Source organism: Alligator mississippiensis, chromosome 2 (assembly GCF_030867095.1).
Source record: "Alligator mississippiensis isolate rAllMis1 chromosome 2, rAllMis1, whole genome shotgun sequence".
NCBI classification, from domain to species: Eukaryota; Metazoa; Chordata; order Crocodylia; family Alligatoridae; genus Alligator; species Alligator mississippiensis.
Genome location: NC_081825.1, coordinates 231514432 through 231534160, shown reverse-complemented (window position 1 = coordinate 231534160; position 19729 = coordinate 231514432). Strand labels below are relative to the sequence as shown.

Here is a 19729-nt window from a genome sequence, read left to right as displayed (position 1 = left end):
ATAGCCCGTTACATATAATTTTATACTGAATTTGAATCTTTCTATGCAATCCAGATTTTCATAAGACAGTACTAGCTGGGATTTTACTAAAATAGAGGAAAATATTGTGTTAAAGGCAAGCTTAGTGACCTTACAAAAATGGAAAACATCTGTATTGTTGAATGTTGCATATTGGCTGAACAGTCCTGGCAAAACATTTCTCTTACAAATGAGAAACATTTAGGGAGACTTGGTTTAAATTTATGGAGGTTTCTGATTAATACATTTTTTTCTGAGTGACTTAGTAATTCTGTTATTTGAGATAAAGAAAACATGTTTTATTTCAGAGCAGTTCTTTATACATGAAATTGACATTGGTTACATGGTCGTATTGGACCTGAAGCATCACCAGGGAGTCATCAGATCTGGAATGTTTTGATGACAATATACTCTAGAGAATAACTATCAAGAATAAGCCCTCTTATATCAGTGGATAAATTAAGGCAGAAGTGAAGCATGTGGGTCTTTCTTGTTACAGAATTATTAGGGGTTGTATTTGTGTTTATGATACCTGGATACTTTATGGAGCTAATTAATATTTTAGAAATTCCATATACTAAATATTTTAAAAATTTTCAAACATTTAATTTGCTATGCTTAGAGGATAAAAATATTGCTATGCACAAGAAAATGTATTTGGATGAAAAATAATCAGTGAAACATTCTCTTTTAATTGCTACTCTGAACTCAAACCCAAAAGATACCTGGTTCCTACCCAGCACAAAACTTCTATTGATTAAATTCCCTATTAACATATAACCATCTCTTATTATATTAATATTAATTAACTTCACTTGCCAAATTTCAGGTTCCTTAAATTCTTCCCTGTTGACGTATATGTCTGCCCTCTTGTTTAGGACTCACCATTGACTTCAAATAGATCTAAACGAATTGAAATCACCATGTTTAGATCAGCACAAAGCAGAGGGGGGGTAAAAGGGAAAATGTGTGCAATCCAGTTCCCACTTAGTTTCGTAAGAGTATGATCAAACCAAATAAAAGAGACAAATGGAAGTAGAGAGGAATTTCAGCTGTTTTTCTAAACTCATCTGTAATTTGAGATGAATATGGATGGGTATCATTAGATAAATAACACTTGGGATAAACACTTGGGATAATCTCATTATAAGAGACTTTAATTTCACAGATACAGACTGAAGAACAAATACTACTACTAATGGTGTGGAATGATTATTTCTGACTTCAATAGCTGGCAGATTTCTTCACTGAATCAATAGGTGATGCTGTCTTGAACTTGATGTGGTATGTACCAAAGACATTATTACAGAAGTTGCCATAAAAAAAAACCTTGGATGAAGCGATCATGAGCGGATTCACTTTAAATTAAATGGGAAAATAAACATTTAAAAAGAATAAAGGAACTAGGGAATTCTACTAGTCTGAGAAACTCAAGGACTTATATGTTGGGAGGGTTTGAAATTTCTTTAAGTAAAGATACATAAACTATCTGTAATTTGCATCCCAAACCAGTTAACCACCTCAAAACAGATCTTGAGAGTAAACAAAGAGACTAAAAGGAATGGAAGTACGCAGTGAATGGCAAGGAAAACTGTATTTTGGATATCAAAGAGCATGCATAAAGAATTAACAAAACTTAAGCTGAGTTGGACCTTTCAGAGAAAATTAAAACAAACAGCAAAAATTCTTCAAAATATAAATAAAAAGGTAACAAAATGTGGACCATTATGCAGTGAGGATGAGTAGAAAATAAGGATAATCCAGTAATGGCAAAAAATCTAAAAAGTAAAATGTGAAACTTCTGCCTCACTTTCCAGTATGGATGATAACACAGAACATGGGAGCAAAGTCAAGATGGCTAAAATAAATGGGTATATAAAAATGTATACTACAGCATCTGAGTTGCAAGCCTTCAAACTCGGGGGGAGCATCCTCCACCCACGAGCACTGAAAGAAAGGGCATATGAAATTGTAGGTGTGGCTGTAAGGATTGTAATAAATGTATTAATTTGGGGTGGAACTGTATAACTGAAGAAGAGCAAACATATTTAAAGGAATATTTAAAAATGTTTAAAGATAAAGAAAACATTTAATTCTATATTTAAAGAAAGAAGGAAAAAATAATCAAGGTAACTATGCAACCATTTGTCTAATCCCAATTGTATGCAAATCATTATAACAAATTATAAATGAAAGAATATTTAAAGACATGGAATGTAAATGGAAAACGGGGAAAAAATGAAACAGAAGTTTAGTTTAACTGAGGTCAATTATACCCAACTAACCTGACACCTTTCTTTGATTTCATATACAGAGAAAATGCAATAAATCTTCTCTTCACTAAAACATTTGACACTATAGCAGATGGGAAATTATTACTTATGATGGAGAACACGGGGATCATTAGAAGAAATGTACAGCTAAATTAGGAGACAACAGGAGAATCCATGAAGCTGGAGAAGGGTTATAAGAGAATTTTCTTGAGCAAGGTTTTGGAAGCAATATTATTTTATTTTCATTAATGAAGTTGGTACAAGAACTACGATTATGCTAATAAAATTTGCTGCTGACATGAAATTGGGAAGCATTGGCAATACAGAGGAGGATAAGAATGTTACAAAGGAAGAACTGGGTGGACACACAGGCTACTGGTAGGGAGGCATGGGTGGGTGGGGCACGTGACCCACATAAGATTGGCTCCTGACTCGACACCACTCAGGACAGGGCAGGTTTTTGCAGCACAGGCTGGTGGCATGTTGGTGGGGGGTAACTAGACACAGCACAAAAGTACAGAAGTGGATATGGGGCTTTCGACCTGCCCCCAGGCCCGACCACAAATTGTACCACCCCAGACTCAGGAGACACCAGTCACTCCTGGGTGGGCATGAAGGCTGAAGTAAGAGAAAAGAAATGTAGTGGTTTGCACTTGGGGACTGAGAACAAGAATTTCTGCTACACCCTGAGAATTCATTAGCTCAACATACCCAAGACAACACAGGTGATTATTTGCCATTAGTGGGTGCATTTACATGTGCACTCAACTGCAGAGTAGACTAATTAGCTCTGCAGTAAGCATCACTGTCTACACCTATGCTGGTATTAGGACGCAGTAAACTATTTAATTCTGTCATTAGATAGTACTGTTGGGGACAGTACTATCATATGGCAGAGTAATTAATCCTGATCACACATGTAAGCACTGACCATGGGCATAAATTTCACCCAGCCAGCCCAGGGTCTGCTCTGCACTAGCTCAAATTGCTGCTGTCCTGGGGGCAAATGTAGATGCTGTAGCAGTTAACTCCAGCTTGAATTTATCTGGAGTTTACTGCTTCACATGAATTGTACGTGTAGATGTACCCAGCATGACACACCCATAAAAAAGGCAAATGCAACCCTAGGAATTATCAGGTAAGAGATTTATTGTTGATATATAGAAGAAGCTGAATTGCGGACAGCATCTTAATATGCAACAGTAAAACCAAAGGCAAACTGATAGTTATTTTACTTTGTAGAGCAGGAGCACTTGTTGATGAGTTGCCTATCTATCTTCAATTTAGCTTTCCTGTAAAATGAATATTCACAGGTAAAGCAGTTAAAGAAAATGGCTGCACTTTCTACTCTCTATTATTCCTAAACCCAAACAAAGAGAAGCAAACAGTCTGCAGTTATCTAGAATGTGACATCAACAGCCAATCTAGCTGGAAACACTTAAGTCCAGCATTGACTGAAGCATGTGTTGTTCTTTTTAATATGCATACAGGAGCCAAACCTACTGGAGTCAACAGTACAAGCAGAAACACCACAGGAGGACTGGATGATGCAAAGCGACTGATTATATGACAGAACCCTTTACCCTTAGGTCAGATTTTTTCAAATACTTTTACAAATGTGAACCACAGTTTAATTGCAAACCACTTTATGGACACTTCCCTCCCATTCACAATTGTGTAGATCATCACATTCTCATTTGCAGTCGCATTAAATCCCTCTGGCAACTAGAGCAATTAATACATAGAAATGAAATATTGTGAAAATAATGTATTTTTAGCTTCTCTTAAATCATTGCGGTAGATGGAAATAAGGAGGAAAAGACAACAGCGTATGATCAGTCAGCTCTCCACAGTAAAGCAGCAATAGCCTTGTAGACCACCATTTTTAAACCATTGTGCCAGAACATCATAAAGTCCAACTGAAGTGTACAGTGTCCAAAAGTCATTATTGTCTCAAAGTTATTTAGTGGCCTATGTGAAATGAGATGGAAATCTTTATCCAGTTTCTCAGGAATATGTTTGAAAAAAACCCATTACTAATGGCATCGACTACTGGGAATCCCACATGCAGGTCATGTATTGAATATGTTAGAGAGGATGAACTCTTTTAGTCCTCAAGATGAGCCCACAAGTGCATTGGTAGGGTTGGCATGACGAAAACATGTCATTTCCTTTGCTGTACCCATTCTAAGGACACAGTCTATAGCCTGCAGTCTATAGAGGGCCAAACTTTCATCTTTCAATGCATTGGGTTAAAAAAAAGTTAATGAAAAGCAAGTAGACAATTTTCTAGATGACCAATTGCATTAGATGAAGTGCTCCTAATAAGATCAGAGAACAGTAAAAGTTTACATTGCTTGACATCTATGAATCTTGGGATGCCTGACTCTAAAAGGCTCAGTATATTCTGCCCATTGAAGAGCCCATTTCAGAACTTGTTTGTAGGAATGTGTGAAATGGGCCATATTTGATTCGGATTTGGATTCAGCCGCAATCGGGGAACAGTGATTCGATTCACTGATTTGGATCACTGTTCCAATTCAATTCAGCCGAATCCAAATCTGAAGATTCGATGCTGATTCAGAGAATCAGCGATTCGGCCACAAACACAGTTTTAAATGTTTTTTCTACATACCTCAAGGTACCAGGCGCAGCTCATGAATGCTGAGATGGTGGAGTGGATGGAACATCCCACAGGAGCGGGGGGTGGCCCCCTGCATACTTAGCAGCGGACCCGGAAGTGGACCGAAATTACTTCTGGTCCACTTCCGGGTCCACCACCGAGCGCACTAGGGACCCCCCCCTGCACTCCCATGGGACATTCCATCCACCCCACCATCTCAGAGTTCATGAGCCACCTGGTACCTTAAGGTACGTAGAAAAAACATTTAAAGCTGTGTCTATGTCCAAATCATCGAATCTCTCTGAATCAATTTGGAGGGTTCCGATTCAATTCAGAGAGATTACAGGGTCTCCTGATTTGATTTGGATTCTGAGATTCAGCCACCAAATGGGACCGAATCTCTGTTGTATCAAATCAGCTACCGAAGCTTTGCACTGCCCTACTTGTTTGGTATTGAGATGCATCTTAGTTGGGATACATCTGGAAGCATCATACATTTGGATACGTCATACATTTGGTATGTTCCGTAAGAAGGAGACAAGGCCAAGTGAGCACCTTTTTTCAAGCCACCCTGGAAAAAGGTGCATGGAATGTTGTAGGAGTAGCTGGCTTGATTCTCTGACAACATGAATAAGATTCCAGGTACTGCTACAGTTAACAAAGCATGCTCCAAGAGGACTCAAGTAAAGTCTGGCGACATGACAGATCAAACCACTAACTGAAACAGAAATGAAACGGAGCAACCAAGAACCTTAAACACAGGTCCCTTCTTGTACCCAAATGTCATTGGGCTCCAAAAGGAATAAACATGTCAGCCAGAAACATCCACAGATGGTAACTTCTCAAGAGACAAAATGTATTAGGCTGTACAATATTGTCTCAATTCTTCTTCCTATTTCTCAACCAATTGATGTGACAATGATGATGTGTCTATGCTTGTAGACACACATGTACATATACAGAAAGTCTGCAGGGTATTACTTCTGCATTCCTTGCTAGATCAGCTGCTTTCAATTCCCATATAGACTATGAACTGTTTCACAGCTCATATCCTTATCTGTTGCCATGTCTACAGTAGAAACTCGTCTAATAATATTGATTATAAGAGGGTTTTAAAAAAATTTTTAACACATTCAAATATCTGTCAAAGCCCTAAAGTAGCGACAGTTTTATTGGCATAAAAATGCTTTTGTTGGCACAGCTTATTTTGCTATTGTAAGGGACCAGAATGTGGAGGGTCAGGGTGCATCACCTTAGTGGTGAGGAAAGGGCCCAGAGGCTAGTGTCAGAGGGCAAGAAGAGTCCTGGGGTGATCCAGGCCAGGAATCAAGTCATGAACCAGGCTTGACGCCAAAATCAGAAGTCAAGATCAGAAGCCAAAGTCAGGATTAGGAGAGGAATTCTAAGAAGATCAAGGTCATAGCAATGTGGTTAGTTGCCCAGACAGCTTGCTGCAGTCTGCTCCGGGCTTATAAGGAACTGTGTGGGTGAGGTCCTCTTCCTGTAGCCATGACAGATAACTGAGTCTACTTCCTGATTACTTCCAGCTGGAGCCTGGGGCTCAATCTTCTCTAGCTGGCCCTAGGCTCATTACAGCACTCTTTAGTTGATGTTAGCTGAGTCTAACTTATGGCTATAACCACAAATATATTCTAGGTTAGACTTGACCTAACTGCAGACCTGATCTAAGAAGAAATCCTCACAGCCTAATGTTTAGATCTGGATGGATGTTGCAGTTTGAAAAATTGTCTTCTGGATTGTAAACCAAACATGTGCATGGCAAGAGGATAGATGTAGAGTTTCAACAGTCTTTTTCATGCAGAATCATTTTCTGATTTAGAACCAAAGAACTGGAAGGGACTTTTAGGTTAGAGTCCAGTTATCTGTAGTCACAGGCAACTACAAATTCCGTTCACAAACTGATTACGCTGATTAACTCCTACTAAAAAGCTGTTACAAAGCCTCATTCGTTGGATGGTTACAAACCTTTCAATTTCCAACCTAAATTTATTCATTCAATTTATACCCATTTGTTTCTGTGCCAACATTGTCCTTCAACTTTAAGAGTTCTTCTTTTTCCCTGTGTTTAAACAAGTCAAGCCCTTTTAGTTTCCTTTTATAAGTTAGGCCCTCCATTCCCCTGATCATCCCAGCAGCCCTTCTCTGTACATTCTTCAACGTGAATTCATCTTTCTTACATATGGGTTATCAAGAGTTGTACACAGCTTTCCACAGGAAGTCTCAGAAGCATCTTGTACAGTGTCATTAATGCTCCCCTACCACTACTGGAAATATCTTGCCTGATAGATCTTTAGGATCATACTGGTGGCTTAGAGTCACCCTGTGATTGACCAATGCACCTATTTTTTTTATTCTTGCCTGCCACTTCTAACTGATAAGCTCCCAGCTTATAGCATAAAATTATTTTATTAGTCCCTAAGTGCATGACCTTGCACTTCAAACTATTACATTTCATCTTATTTCCATTACTCAAGGTTATGCAAGTCTTTCTCTATGACATTCTTTTGTACTGAGGGTGCTTCACAAGTTTAATTACACTTCACTATCATGGCATTCCAGAGAACAGATTGATTTAGCAGAACTTTTCCAAACAGTTCACAGTTATTCTACTTAGTTCACTTATTAATTGGACAAGAAGTAAAGAGATTCTGGTAAGGGACATGAGTCAGTGAGATTTGTCAAGGTATCCCCAGAGTAAACAATTCCATTTATTATATTTCTAGTGACAGGAGCAATAGCATTTTAGATACTGAAAGGAGAATTTTCCCCAGGCTAATTACAGTCTGTTTTCAGGAAAAGTCTGACACACAAGTAAAATTCAGATCAGACAAATGATTCTGTATAAAGCTGATGGGGATCTGTATTTATTCTCTCTGTGCAAACAAGCTCAGCTTACAGTAAAAAATAAATTATTTTTCTAACTGAAATCTCAAGGCTGTGCCCAAAAAATTAAATCTAGTTATCTCCTTCCCCCTTGCCATCCTGCTGCAGCTGCTTTTTTTTTTTTTTTAATGTTGCTTTAGTGAACTGTGAATTTAGAGTTTGTAAAACATGCTGGACTGACAACCCTGGAGACTGCACTCCTCTGTTTATCTTTAGAACAGCTGTATTATGAGTAAGCTTCCACACTCCACCCAGATATTGTGTTCCCAACCTAACCTGCTGGGACCAAAAGCATGTGAGATGCCTCAGAATAAAGAACCAAAGACACAGCCCCTGTTTATGAGAGTTCAGGATGATTTTACATATCATGCCATGAAAGGAAGAAATAAAAAAAACCATAAGAAAAGATTTGTGAGAGGGAACATAGGGGTAAGAGCAAGGAGATTATCGTCAACGCTTAATGCATAGCACGGAATAATCTTTTATTTGTTTGCATAAAATATAAATAAAAATATACCAATGGCAGAGACTGCAGAAGTCTGAGAAGGCAAAGATTTGCAGACCAGTGCAAAAAGAAATTTCCATTGTGTAAGGGTAGATCATGGGAAAAAGTGCTGAGATGGACAAATGGAGGACTGAAAAGAATATAACTAGCAGAATGGTAGAGTAAAGGGCAATGTGATAACAGAGATAAGATTGAATAACCATAGAGGTACAAAGCTATACTGGTCCTTGAAGACCAAAGCAAAAGACTAACATTTCAAGCAACGAAGCAGAGGATATGAGCCCAGAAGTTCAAAAAGAAGGGCAATATGACAGGAAAACAGGTTGGGCACATGATATAAAAGGTGGAATAGCATAGGTATCAAGTAGACCACATAAAAGGATGTTACACCAATCAATGTGGAAGATAAGGGACTGGACAACAATTTTAGCAGTTAAATTAACAAGGAAACAGGCAGGTCTTAGCTTGGTTGTGAGTAAATAGTGGCAGAATTTGCATGTAGCTTAGATCAGCATTTCGGAACCTATCGATCATGACCCAAAAGTGGATCACAAGAATATATGAAAGAGTCACGAACAAACTTTAAAAATGGATCAACAAACTTTAAACATGGATTCTCCTTTAAAGGAGAAAAATGTGGGAAACTGTGGCTTTTCCCTTGCTGACTGTAAGAGTCCCAGCCTGTAAGGGTCTGCTTGGGGCCCCATGCATGTCCCGTCCCCCCTCCTCCCCACACACACTGGGGGGTTAGGGGACGGGGGCAGCAGGTCACTGGGGAATAAGGGGCACTGGGTTGGTACTGGCCGTCAATGTTTACAAATGGGTCCGGGTACAAAAAAGGTTGAGAACCACTGGCTTAGATGCCTGTGACTGTCAGGCTGCAGACTCAAACCTGGGGTCTCGGCCTGGCCAATTATGACTGCTCATCTCAGCCTGCCACTCTCCAACCAATTGCCCAGGCAAGCCAAAGTTGGTGTGAAGCCTCCCGCAGGGCCTAGCCCCTCCACCTACTCCTTACTACTGGAGTTACCATATACACTCCTGACCATATAAACTCCTGACATGGAATACAAAGTGTCTGGGCAACAAGGCAACCTGATTCAAGACTGCCTTGCTGCTCCCTCTGGGTTGCTCTTTGACTTTGCCCTCTGTTTGACTTCCTGGCTTCCTAACTTGACTCACCCCCTGGATTTCACTCTGTTTGATCCCCCACCTTTCTGACTCAGTCCATCCCTGGATTTTGTTCTTGGATTGACCTCCTGTCTTCCTGGCCTGTTTCAGTCTAGGATTCCACTTACCCAGCCCAGCTCAAGTTGGTGCCTAACCAGTTGGGAATTGGCTGCCCACTTCCCAGTGTGATAGTGACAAGGACAAAGAAGAGTCAAAGATGAGTACCTGGCTCTGTGCCTTAGAAACAAGGAAAATGTGGCATCAACAGTGACAGAGAATGAGAAGTGGAAAAAGGTTTAAAGGAAAGTTCAGGACTGAGTTTTAACCCTGTTGAGTTAAGATGAATGGCAAGATATACAGGAGGTGGCATCTCAGGGTCAGGCTGAAAAGAAACAAGGAGGGAAGCCGGAGGTTTGTAACTTATTAGCATAAATCTGATCGTTAAAACCATATCAGTGGATAATTCATCTACAGAGAGCAGGTAGAGGGAGAAAAGGGGGACTAGAAACTGGAGGAGAAAAAAGGAATTCTCTGAAGAGACACCAAAAGATGAGCCAGCTAGATTGGAGGAAAACTTTTCAATTAATAAGCTCATCACAAACAAATCTGAAACCACTGTATACATTAATGAATTTATTCTTATAACATGGCTGTGAAATAAGGAAACTTTCTTACACCCATTTAACACATGGGGAAACTGAGTCATTCCTAATGATGACACAGGAAGTCTGTTGCAGAGCCAGTAGTAGAACCCAGTTCTAAGGCCAAGTCCAGTGCCATAAACATAAGAGCATCCTTTCTTCCAGGAGCAGACACTGTCATAGAAAGCACAGGAAAACAAGGTACTGAGACAGAGTCTATGATCAACTATCTTAAAAGTATCAGAGAAGCCAAGGAAGAAGTAGGCAATGAAATAACAGTTTTGGAATTTAGGAAGATAGGAAGAGACTGTTAGAAACCTTGGTTGAAAGTGGCTTCAGTGGAGTGGGCATCCCCATCGTACTATGATCAAATTGACGTAGCTTAGATTTTACTCTTATTCTAATATTTTGGTAAGAGATGATCAGGAAAAACAAGAATGTCTTACAAATCCCAAGCCATGGCTCCCAGCCAGAATTAGGTTGCCTTCTATATCATAAGTCTGGCTGAATGTGCAAGTGAATTGATATTCCCTTCAAAGGCAGACCAGCTGAGCAAGTATGTCTCAGTGTTCACTAGAAACAGGATGTCAACATGTTACTGATGTGAGCAAGCACATGGGTTCATGCAAAGAACCATGACTCAAAAGATTATAGTTCTGTTCCCAGATGCAACTGATTTACTTTGGCAAGTCACTTATCTTCTCTCATTTTCTCGGGTGATTCATTTTCTCAGGTATAAAATGGGAATAACACTGCAGGAGAATAACAAAGACTAATTAATTTGTGTCTGTATAGTACTTTAAACCCATAATGCCCTGTACAGCTACTAGCTAACAACCAGCCTGGGTTGGCAGCAACCACAGGTGATTACCAGCTGAAAGTTGTTTGATTGGTTGATTGGTCCCCGAAAGATAGCTTGGGTGTTGCTGTCCAATTCCTAGTAGACAGATGTCTACAACACAGTTGGCTCCTCTGTTGGCAGTCTCAGTAGGAAGGCCAAGGACTGAATGACTGAACTTGCTTCTTACTCTTATAGAGATGATTGTGCTCCTGGTTTAGAGTGTCTCATATTAGTAAAACTGTGCTGTTACCTATGCTGCAGGCTGTCAATCTGGCAATTTGCACCAGTGCAATATTTACTAAACCACTTACAAAGTTGATTAAAAATAAGGAATGATTGAAACACTTGGGGATTCCACCCTGCTGAGGGTTTTTCAATTAGGCTCTCATCCAGAACTTATCAATGTGGTTGGTATATGAGCACCTAAATAAATGGGTTACTCTTTAAGACTGCTAAAATAGAAATGTTTTCCTTGTTTAAAATCCCATTGTTAACAAGAGAGTGCCATAAATCCAGCCCCATTTAGCACAGACAGCACTAAGGCAATGTTTATGTTGTACAGACATCTCACACAAGACCATTAGGAGGGAAGTTCATGGCAGACAGCATAAACACGAACAAACACTTAAGTCAGCCAAGTGGCCCAATGATGTCTCACTTGTAGAAATTGGTAAGCAAGCCTACTACTTTCTTCTTACCGCATCATTTAGCACTTTGGCTTGTATTGTTATAGCAACCATTTTTCATGCAATCATCACACAGGATGTCAATATGTCTAGTTTCATCCTGCTCACACACAGTCTATTAGGCTTGCATTGCTGCTGCATGTGCTTGTCCTGCTCTAAAGATTTCAGTTTTGAATGCTGTTGGTCAAGAATCTTTCACCCACAAGCAACTGACCATCTCTTACAAGGAGAAGCTATTGTTTAAAATGCACTAAAATTGGAGTTTCTCACATACACCAAACCATTATTATCAAATCTTTCTTGTTATGTCTTGGGTCCAAATAAAGGAATTTTAAAGGGAAGGAAGACATCAAAGTAGCTTACCTGTCCTAGAGGAAGTATCTACAAAAGACTAAAGAGATTGTAGACTTCCCTCCTTTCTCAATTGAAAGGGTTTGTAGATTTCCAATCAATGCTCTGTCAGTGCTATTCTGAAATTCCAAGACTAACAAAATGATCCTGTCATATAAAAAAGTGAAATTGAAAGAGTCAGCTGCAGACATGGGAAGTCATCTCATTCAGCTTTTCCCTACTGCAGCTGTGATTGGAATACCAGAAAAAAGATGAAAACAAGTAAATGAGAACAGTTAGACTGGTGAGAGTCACAGTAAAGACATAATTTGTGGCCCTTCCCCCTGCTTGTTTGCCCTACAGATGCATTTCCTAGGAAGACCCCACTGATGATGCTTATGCAGAATCATCAGAAAAGACAAATGTCCTTTAGAGCTAACAGAGAGTTAAGGATAAAGAGAATCAGCCATGTTACACATTTACTTCCACTGAAAACACAGCAAGGAAAATGGTACAATTTAAAACTAAATAAAAGACCAGCTTCTTTAAGAGTTTTGTAAACAAGAAAATTATCTTGCTGTGCTGGAGATTTTTTCCACTTGTGTAATTCTGCAAAGTCTATGAGATTGGGTAAAATAATCTTCTCAGAGGACCTCCCTTAAATGGTGTGACAGTCTGAGTTAATCGGATCGCAAATCTGGTTACTTTAGCCTGCTTTGTGGCCTGGGAATAAGCTTGTATTAAAGCACACTGATATACTTTGAAGTAGTATCCCCTGTATCTTACCACTAAAGTTTCATCTCCACCTGCAAAATCTACTCACTGGCAATATGTTCATCCCTTTAAATGACTCAGTGCAGTTATTTCTCTTTGCATTGGCAGGAAATCTATACCTTATCATTAGACAGCTTATTTTCTGTTTGGTAGTTATGGTTTATATTAAAAAAAAAAAGTGTGGTATGGATGGTTGTATAGCTGTAACAGCCAAGCTTCTAAATCAGTTCCACTTCTAGATGGACACTCAGTCCTCAAACAGTGCTATTTAGCTTCCATATTCAATCACCTGGAATAGTGATACTCCTTTTTTGTCACTACTTTGCATTGAGCTGATGGCAAACACATCATCTACTCTAAGCCTTTTCTGGCATTACTTTCCTAAAAGTAGCGCAGTATTAGGACCATTTTACTGCCCTTGATACACAGGTGGCCATTAGCTGAGGTTTCCCACAAAGATCCAGACCAATGCATGGCACATCATTTGTACCTGTATGCTTGGGCCTGTCAACACTTTGATTGCACTTCTGCTGAAACCCTCAGCCATGGCCTCCTTTCCTTTTGCCTTGACTACTGAAATATCCTTCCTTGTGGCTTCCCTAATTCCCAGGAGACCAGAATACAGAATGTGTATAATGACACTTCCTGCCTCATGCATGCAAGGAGGTACAACCATATCCTCCACAAAATCCAACACCTTCACTGGCTCAAGATCCATTTCAGAATCCAGCTCAAAACTGTTGTGTTTAAAATTCTCTGTTGGCTTCCTCCTTCTCTCTTCAAAGATTTTGGCATTCTCTTTTTGCTCCTCTCAGTTTTCTGTCTCTCTTTGCTTTATTTCAAACCTAATTTTCACTGAAAATATATTCATTTATCTCCTTTGCTTGTATTATTTAACTTTGTAACTAGGCGTTATAGTAACTCTGTAAAGTTTGTAGGTACTCGGGTCATGGAAGAGATGCTACAGAAAACACAACTGCATTGCTTATAATGTAATTGGGCTGAAACTCATCCCCACCCAGAGTGAATCCAAAATGTATAGTTCTTTAAATGTCATTGTTTTACTTCTTGTAAATATTCCCAGCTCTCTAAAATATCTAGAATCTTCTGTAATTTGGAGCTATACTCCTCCATTATGCTTGCATGTCAGTCTGATTTTGACATAATTTAAAGTTATCACTTTATTTATTATCATACAAATTACTTAAACAGATTTCTAAAAGTATCAACCCTACATTGTTCCTTGTGGTTAGCAATTGTTTTTTCCCCTTTGTGTCACTGCTTTGTTTCTGACTGGTTTGTTTTTTTTTGTGGTTTATTTGCTTCCTCTCTTTCCGATGGAGAAAAAACCCACCTGACACTATCTAATTTTTAAACCATTACATGCTACTACATTACCAGTGATGTCAGCAGACTTACAAGGGGGTTAGGTAACCTGTTCTCCAGTGGCTATAGAATAAAAATACCATAGGTTCTGTATATAAAATGACTATTTTTAATGATCATTCCTCAATTACTGATGGAATCACAATCACATACACTGTTTAGAAGATTCACCCCACAAAACTTATAACAACTTTAAAATATTGGAAAAAATTTTAACTATTTTTTTTTTGCAAGTCTTCCCCCCCTTTTCTCGGATATCTAAAATATCTACTTATCTCTACCCACAACCAGCAAGTATCATGGGTGTATAACAGTCACAATGTTGGAATGCTTGTTGAAAGCTTATTCAAACAATGCTGAACAGACCAGGATAAAAACAGCTGGTCTGTAACCAAGGAAAACCTGAAAATTATGTGTGGCATTGCTTTGACTTGGAGAAATCTTGCTCTTGTTTTTATGAGTCACTGTGGACGTGTGGATTTGCAACACTACCTGAAGCAGGAAAACTGTCATCTAATAGGTCACCTTGCCTGACTGTAACCATTCTAACCCCTAAGCTAATCCCAAACATATTCTGTTTAAAAGAAATGCCTAAGAAAAAAATGATGCTATTAAAAAACAAAACTATGTGCTTCTCTAACTTTGTCCACCTGAGGGTCTCAAAGAATTTTAGACAGACATTAATGCAATACTACGAGCCTTAGAACTCCCTTGAGAGGTATAAGTTTAAAAAGGATCAACTATACAAACTGCTATACCAGTCCAACTAGTGATTTCTCTAGTTCAGTGCTCTGTGTTTGACTGACAAGAAGAAAATGGTAAAGACAGCATGGCAGGCTTTTAAAATCCTGGCTTGCCAGCTCCTGAAGAGAACCCAGTCAACTTAGGATCAAAAGTCTCTGAGTGTATTGGCTAACATTCAGGAGATAAAGGCAATAATAAAGCTTGGGATTACTATGGGGGTCTTACAGTCCTTGGTTAAGTTCACTGTTTTTGGCCCAAAACCAACGGGCCCAAATGTATCTGCATACATTTCAGGAGAATAAATGCCTAGGTCAGTGACCTACTTAACTGTGTAGGGAAAACCACATACAATGCTACTTTACATGGAGCAAAAGTATACTGGAATACTCCCTTCACAAATAAATCCAAAGAGATTTTTTTTGCAAACTCTCTGGGAGGTCTTCCATATCACCAATACACTTGGGGTTCCACAGAACTTAAGGGACTTTTTTAGTAGTTAATGGAACAACTTATCAGTGTAGTTCATGGTTAGGTACTTGGTGACATGATTAATATGTGTACAGGCTGGAGATATCTTGTGATGGAAGATCACTCTGGAATAGGCTACTACCACATCACTGCTACTTTAATGAAGGGGTAGCCGGTAGCAGATCTAGGAACTTGGGCCACAGGGATACGATCCCCTCAGTTTTGGCTGTGCCACCCACGTGCAGTGGACTCTGAGCAAAATGGTTATTGGGGCAGGATCTGGCTGGAGTCCCCAACTGTGCACCGCTCCAGAACCTGGGGGGTGAATGCTGCTGCTGTTCATCCTTCTCCTCCCTCCCCGTCCTCTCTGAATTCAGCAGAGGAGAAAGAAGGGGACACACAATTGTAGAAGTGCTCACTCCCTGGGTATGAGCCACACTAAAGCAGGGACTCTGGCCAGACCCTATGCAAGTACTCATGCGTGACAGCCAAAAGGGGAGAGGGTGCAGCCACAACCCCCCACTGTCCCCCACCCCAGATCCGCTGCTGCGGACAGCATAAAGCTAGGAGAAGAAAAGATAGGGAAGAGAAGTAAAGGGAAGATAGGACCCAGGAGCAAAAGGGAAGGAGGCAACACAGTTGCATCTAATTTTCAAAGAGAACATACACAGTCTCTTATAAGGTCTGCTGCTAAAAGAAAATTATTCTTCAGTTTCTGAGGGACTGCTACAACTGCATGCACTTTACTGTGTTTATTTTGTATTGTGAACCTTGTTTTGAATAAGCAACCTGAGGAGCTGAGGGTTTTAATAGAGAGACTTGTACTCTAGATTGGCTTTCTAAAATAAATAAGCAGGTCTCTTTCCTCCAAAGTGTTTTTCTCTTCTATGCCAGAAAGGGTCTCCTGTAGTTATGTGGGACAGATTTTGGAATGAAGCTCAGCCACAGGTAATCATGTCACAATCCCACCACGCAATTCTGAATGCAACCTTGGAGCTTTGCAAACCCCATTCCCCCTCCATTTCTTCATGCAGGTGATGTGGTATGCCAGTGACCCAGCTGGAGGTCTGCCCAGCCACAGGTTGCTGCTGTACACTGGATTAGAGCAGTGTACACTAAGGATGTTTCAGTACCAAATACAATAACAGACTTATCTTGCTTTACAAAGGGGAATCAAGTCTGATCCGCTTCATGGGGAGGGTTAAGAACCGTTTCCTCCAACTACATCTACCACTTCTCATACTTTCAACTCTCTCATAATTGAGGAAAAAAGCAGCCTTTTCACAGTATAAGCTACAGCATGCAGATTTCATTGAACAGCAGGACTTTTCGACAACACTAATCAATGGCCTACTCCAAAAAACAGCAATAGCTTCTAAGTGAGGTTGTTACCCGATACATGACTTTAAAGTTGCATTTCTGCCTCACTATCACTGATAGCAAGTTCACCCAGTTCACATGTAAAAAGGTAAAATTTAAAACTCAATTACATCATTGACCTTATTGTGTACAGGTATAGACACAGGAGGGAAAAATATGTTTCTGTAGTTCTTTTTAAAGTTAAGTACTAAAATTCCTCTAATTACGTGTGAATAAGAACAGATCCCAGTTCATTTCATTAGTGGTGTTGATTCTCCAAGACTAAGGAGAAGAAAAGTAGTAAAAACTTGCTTTTGTTTCTAAACAAGCAGACAACATTGTGAATAAGCCCAGGGACTAGACACTAGATCTCTATAGCAACTGGGTTCTTTTAGGAACCACACTTCAAAACTTTGACAAGATCATTTCAATTGGCCAGAACTTTGATGAATAATTTGTATTAACTGAGACCAAACTTTTCAAGTGATTTGTGATTTTGTATGCCTCACCCTTTTGGATGCCCAAACTCAGGCATTTTAAAAGGTTCTGATACTCAAAAGAGCTGCCTCTCAGCACCTCCTGATAATCAGATCACTTTAAAATCGATTCAGTTTGGCACTCAGAAATTGAAGAATCCATAATCATTAGTCACTTCTGAAAATTCAGTCTGAAGGCAACAATTTAGAAAAGAAAGTACATTTTTATAATTGTAACAATTGAATTAATAAGGTACTGCTCAAGATGGCAGAATCGTTTGGGATAATTCTAGTGTGCCTTGCTTTAGTAGTAAATGATAGGACAATTATAAAGTATTAATTGCTTTTATGAAATTAAATATCTATAAAAAGGAAAACAGACAGACCTGCTAAATTTACTGAGCAGCAGGACTATACTGATGACATCATCAATGTAGTTTATTTGAATAATGTATTTTATAGGCATATGGTCTATCCAAAACAGCATGAGTGTCAAACTCATCTGGCCCCACAAACCAGATGAGTGACATGAGGCTCGGCCACATGTCAGATTGAGCCAATGGCCTCACACTGGGTGGAGCAGGTACCATGTGCAATACAAGTCCAAGAGCACCCGGGGTGGGTGCCACATGTAGCACAGATCCTGGAGTGGCCAGAATGGGCAAAGCAGGTGACATATCCTGGCCCCTGCCTGCTGGACTGGGCTGGGTCAGTTCAGACACAGGGGTAGCACTGAGGGCTGGCTGTATGTTTAACACCCTCAAAATACACCCCTGTATGGCACATTCAATTCATAACTGGCCCATATAGACACATATCTAATTCATAATTCTATTTGTAAAACTTCTTTACAACACATGATCTCCATTTATTTTATTTTTATTACTTGTTTTTACATTAGAGATTTAATTGTCATCTATGGATTAATGGAAAACTACCAGAACAGTGGTTTTCACCCTTTTTAGACTCAAGGTACCCTTTGGAAAATGCTGGCTCTTAGCTTTCAATCACTTTTGGCTACAGAAAAATAGAGGAATTTTTCTATTGCAAAGAATTCAGAAAGGCCACAACAAGTCTGAATATTTTTAACACTACAGATTCGTATTTGAAATTTCTGGGTTTATCTTATTAATTATAGCTGTTTTCACACCTAACAGTACTAATATTGTACAGCATCCTTAAAAGGATCTCTCAGCACTCTGACTGAGAATCACTGTCCTAGAACATATTATCACAAGTATCAAGGAACTGACACCAGATTGTTTGGAATAGGGAAATCAGTTACAGCACGCTGATATTTTTAGAACATATATTTAACAAAAGCATTCAGAAGAAAAAAAAAAATCAACACATTTGTAACCCATTAGACCCATAGTAAGATCAAGAAAGATCAGGCTTCATATTTATATACTAGTCAGGTCAGAAACTGGAAAAATGTTTCTAAGCCTGTTTAGCTAGCTTTGTACATCATGGCGCAGCACAAAAAACAATACCACTCCCTTTACAAACCACCTTTAGAACAATCCAAGATTCAACTGACTTATTTTTATCAAGCCCAAAGTATCTAAAAGAGCAAGCACTCCCTGGGGCAGAGAATGTAAATCAGAACTAGGGTGAGCTTTTTAAAGAGTAGCCAATGTCAGTAGTGTGTTTCTGTACAAATTAGTACAGATTTTTCAGTGACTCAAGACTAAATGTCCCACTCACTGAATGGGAGTCAAAAGATTCATTTTTAGCAAACAACCTGGAATCTGAGGCTCTAGTGAGATACTATTTCCCATCGCGTATCAGCTCCAGTAATAAAAATACTTAAGTTAGAACTTTACTGATGACATGCATGGCAGAATAGACTTGCTTGCTCTTCCTGTGGCTGTGTAAGGGTTAACAGAGAGAAACCTTGGTTTGTGTCAGTAAAATCAGCAGCTCAGATTTGAAGACACACAGGGAGCAAATATGAAGACTAAGAAGGTGCAAGTTTTAAAACAGTCACTTTTCTGACAATATTACTACTTTAAGGAACAGGAAATCAGTAACATTAGAAGGAGGGACAGGATCTTTGGAAAGAGTTACCTCATCATAATAGTGAAGTATGTGAAGCCCAGAGAGATTCCAACCACAGATAGCCCAAGGGAGGACATTACATCATGAGTTTTGCTAGAGTCTTAAAAAAGCAAGCTCCTTTACATCTTGCCACCCAAAGTTTTTCATTGGGATCCTCAAAAATTAAACAATCATTTCTGCAAGTAAAAAAAGTCACTGTATTTCACTGAAATGACATTTCTCAGTGAAAATAGTGAACTCTCTCCCTAACAATAGTATGCTTCTGGAAAATTGCCTCTATGTTTGCTTTTATGCTTGTAGGTGAAATTTCACTTGCAAACAGTTGCACAGTGTAAAATTATTTCTATCCTAATACAGCAGAAATTTGATGTAGGATTGAAAAAAAGAAGTTAGCATAGGGGCTGCAGATAGGCAGAGAAACAACCATCTCTCCTACCAAGGGTCAAGGCATTCAAATTATTAGCATCTGT

At 39.3% G+C, this 19729-nt stretch overlaps 1 protein-coding gene across 20 annotated transcripts in view; it reads right to left on the bottom strand.

The window, feature by feature from the left end:
- Positions 1-19729, bottom strand: part of RAD51B (RAD51 paralog B) — a 700041-nt gene that overhangs the window by 228718 nt on the left and 451594 nt on the right. The window lies entirely within an intron of this gene.